Source organism: Bidens hawaiensis, unplaced genomic scaffold, assembly GCF_021521415.1.
Source record: "Bidens hawaiensis isolate Kalapana, Puna unplaced genomic scaffold, B.hawaiensis_p1.1 tig00024638_1, whole genome shotgun sequence".
Classification (NCBI taxonomy): domain Eukaryota; kingdom Viridiplantae; phylum Streptophyta; class Magnoliopsida; order Asterales; family Asteraceae; genus Bidens; species Bidens hawaiensis.
The window spans coordinates 36930-41243 of record NW_027493897.1 but is presented as its reverse complement, the minus strand read 5'-3'; positions in this window follow the sequence as shown (position 1 = coordinate 41243).

The window sequence follows — 4314 nt, the reverse complement described above, 5'->3', positions numbered from 1 at the left end:
TACCAACCAATGGGGTTGGTACGCATGCTGCGCCGAAAGTAACTATTCAGACATTAGATAGGTTAGGTCAACAGCTCAGAAGAAAAGACATGACAAAAGCAAACGGCTAGAATAAACAGAAGATACAAGGGTTAAGCGCGGGAAGGCTGAGTGCGCGAGCGCGAAGGCTGGCACAACAATCCTTAGCGCACTGCGGGAAGAATCACAAATCCTTAGCGTGCTGCGTGAAGAACTAGAATTCTAAGCGCATTGCGGGAAGAACATACATTCTTAGCGCATTGCGGGAAGAACATGCATTCTTAGCGCGCTGCGAGAAGAGTCACAAATCCTTAGCGTGCTGCGTGAAGAACTAGAATTCTAAGCGCATTGCGGGAAGAACATACATTCTTAGCGCATTGCGGGAAGAACATGCATTCTTAGCGCGCTGCGAGAAGAGTTCTCTTCACGCATCGCAGGAACAAGATGTCTTCACGCAGGCTTCCATGTAAGGAGTCTGGCGCGTGGAGCTGCAGACATCCTTATGCGGGAAGAACCAAAGGACAAGCAAAGAGTTAAGGAAAGGGTTCAAGGCTTAAGGGCGGGACGGCGACAAGAGGGAAAAGAAGGCGGAAAGAGAGGAGAGGGACGGAACGGCGGAAAGAAAGAGAGAGAAAGAGGCGGGAGGGAAAAGTATATTATTATTATTGAAAGTAAAATATAAGTATAAATATTAAATAATAAAAGAAAGAGATCGGGTCAGAGAAACGGGTACCTGGGTCGGGTCGGATCGGGGCAGATGTCACAATTGAGGCAACTGGTTTGGCTTCCACCCACTTGGTGAAGTAATCGATGGCCACTATCAAGAATCTGACTCGTCTCGGGGCTTCTATGAAGGGTCCCATGATGTCAATAGCCCATTTTTGGAACGGCCAGGCAGATGTTACTGGAACCAGTTCGTTTTTAGGTCGCAGGGTGTTGGGGGCATGGCGCTGGCAAGAATCACACTTTCTGATTTCTTGCACAGCATCCAGGTGCATGCCAGGCCAATAGTACCCCGCGTTCATGATTTTTGCAACTGTCATTCTCGGTCCCGCGTGCAGTCTACAGATACCCTCGTGGATTTCACGGATTAGGTAATTTGCATCTTCTGCGTCTACACATCGTAACAGTGAGCCGAGAAATGATCTCCGGTACAAAATGCCATCATTCATCTGGTAATTTAATGCTTTGTGTTTGATTTTTCGAGCCTCGGCTTTTCCTGCTGGAAGTGATCCGGAAGATAAATAAGCTTTGATGGGTGTCATCCAAGATTCAACACCAGTTTGTATTACCAGGACTTGGTTTTGTGGAACGGATGGATGGTCTAAGACTTCGACATGAATATCTTTTGCAAAATGCTCGAAATTCGTTGAAGCCAGTTTACTAAGAGCGTCCGCTGATTTATTTTCACTCCTCTTAATGTGAATAACATTGAAAGAGGCGAACTGGCGAATCAGGGCTTTTGCTTGGGACAAATAAGAAGCCATGACATCGTTCTTAGCTTCATACGTTCCATTTATTTGTCCCACAATTAGCATGGAATCCACCCGAGCTTCTAAATGTTTCACCCCAAGCTTTTTGGTTATCCGTAAGCCTGCCAAGAAAGCTTCGTATTCTGCCTCGTTGTTAGTACTTTTAAAATCCAACTTTATGGCATATGTAAACTCATGGCCTTCGGGATTGACTAGCATGAGGCCTGCGCCACATCCCTCACTGCTTGAAGCTCCGTCCGTGAATAAAAACCAAATCTGTCCTGATTCCGGAGGTGCTTGGGGTTGTTGCTCGGTCAAACATTCTCTTTCTTTGTGATGCGGGACTTCTGTGACGAAGTCCGCCAACACTTGCCCTTTGATTGCTGGCCTAGGTTTGTATTCTATTGCGTGCTCACCTAGTTCGATGGCCCATTTTGCCAAGCGCCCAGACAATTCTGTTTACTGAGAACATTTTTGAGCTTGTATCCAGTTAAGACATTGATGGGATGTCCTTAAAGGTATCTGCGGAGGCGTCGGGCAGCATAGACCAGTGCCAACACAAGTTTTTCAAGCATGGAGTATCTTGTTTCCGGGTCTGATAATGTTCTGCTGACATAGTAAATCGGTGTTTGAACGTTCTTTCGATCTGTCAGAAGGACAGCCCCGATGGCAATGTCTGAAGCCGATAGATACAACGTTAAAGGTTATCCCGCGTGAGGTGCTATTAACGTAGGAAGTTCTATCAAACATTTTTTAACCTCCAAGAAAGCTTGTTCCGCCTCCGCTGTCCATTTAAACGGTGCTTTCTTGAGGCAATTCCTCATAGTTGAGATGAAAGGATGAGACTTGGCTGCATGATTTGCCAAGAAATGATTCAAAGCAACCAGTCGGCCATTCAGTGTCTGAACTTCCTTGAGGGTAGACGGGGAAGGCATGCGGGCTATAGCTTGAACTTTATCTGGATTAGCTTTGAAGCCTGCATCCGTGACAATCATTCCCAGAAACTTTCCCTCTTCCATTCCGAATGAACACTTGGCTGGGTTCAACTTCATGTTAATACCTTTCAATGTTTCGAAGGTCTATTCAATATCTCTCAACATCTGGTCCTCCTCAACACTTTTGATTACGAGATCGTCCATATACACCTCTAAGTTTCGACCAATTTGGTCTTTGAACGCTATATCCATTAATCGTTGATATGTGGCTCCCGCATTCTTTAGTCCGAAAGGCATCATTTTATAACAAAAAGTGCCATATTCTGTGCGAAATGCTGTCTTATATTCATCACCTGCTACCATGCGGATCTGGTGATAACCCTTGTAGGCGTCCAGGAAACACTTGAATTTGAATTGTGCCACAGCATAAACCTTGAGGTCAATCTCTGGTAAAGGATGACAATCCTTAGGACATGCTTTGTTTAGATATTTGAAATCAATGCACATCCGCCACGCCCTGTTGCTCTTGGGGACTATGACTGGGTTAGCAACCCATGTCTGATAGCGGATTGGATGGATGATCCCGGCCTGTAAGAGGTCCTGGACTTGCTCATTCATTGCTTTTGTCTGTTCTGGACCCATCTTACGTTGTTTCTGAACAATCGGCGTAAACAACGGGTTTACCTTTGTGTTCCGCAATGTTCAGCGGGACACCAGTCATATCCGCGGGTTGCCACGCGAAAACATCAATATTTTTTGATAATAACTGTTTCAAGAAAGTTCGTACTATCTCGGAAATAGCAGGTCCAATTGTTACAGTTTGATCGGGGAAATCTTTGTTCAAGACCCACTTTTCTGGTTCAGTTCTCAAAGTTTGTTTTGGGATCTTGCTGGGTTTTGAGCTCTCGGTTGCAAAGCAATGTCGATTGACATGAATTATTGTTATACCAGTGCAAGTCGGAACTCCTACTGCACCGTGTGCTGTGGACGGATGGACGTTGAAGTCACCAATTGCTTCTCGTCCGAGAATAATGTCATGCTTCGATGTTGCTGGCAAAACCAGGAATTCGACTTCCTCGGTTCTCGAATGAATTCCGTCGCTCAAGGTAACTGGGAATGAAATTACCCCTCGCGGATGCATTATTTCCCCTCCGAACCCTGATACTGGAGCATGAATGGGTTTCAATTTTTCTTTGTCTTCTTCGTCAAGCTGTTCAAAGCATTGTTCATACATGATGTCCGATGTGCTGCCGGTGTCGAAGAAGACGTAATGAGAACGATAATGCCCGAAAAGAGCAGTGATGATTAGGGGATTCTTATTGTTCGGGCCCCCTTTAATTCGAGGGAAGATCACTGGCTCATTCTTCCACTCTTGATCATCATATTCTTTCCTCTTATTCCCTGTATGGGACTCGCCTTGTATCATATGAACGTTCAAATCTTTAATTTGCTTCTTACTCGGGCCTTGGATGTCCCGAACGGGCGCTTTATCATTATCAGGTTTCCCATTTTTCACCAGGTGCCCGAGTTTTCCAGATTTAACAGCCGCCTCAATTTCATTTCTCAGTGATCTACATTCATTCGTATTATGACCGATGCCATCGTGATACGAACAATGCTTCTTAGCATCTAAGAATGACCTTCTTGTCAATGGTTGTGGTTTTCTAAAATTTATATTCTATGTTGTGAAAATTTCGGCGCGAGTCTTTGAAAGAGGAGTCCAACTGTTGGAACCTCGGTTCGAGGGCCCCGCTTTGTTCTTGTTGCCTATGAGGGACCTTGCATCAAATGGTTTTGATACGTCCGAGCTTGGTTGAAGTCTCGACCAAATAGGGCCTTTCGCCTGTCTATTAGGTCTCGGAGTTTGAAATCCGACTTTAAATTTTTGC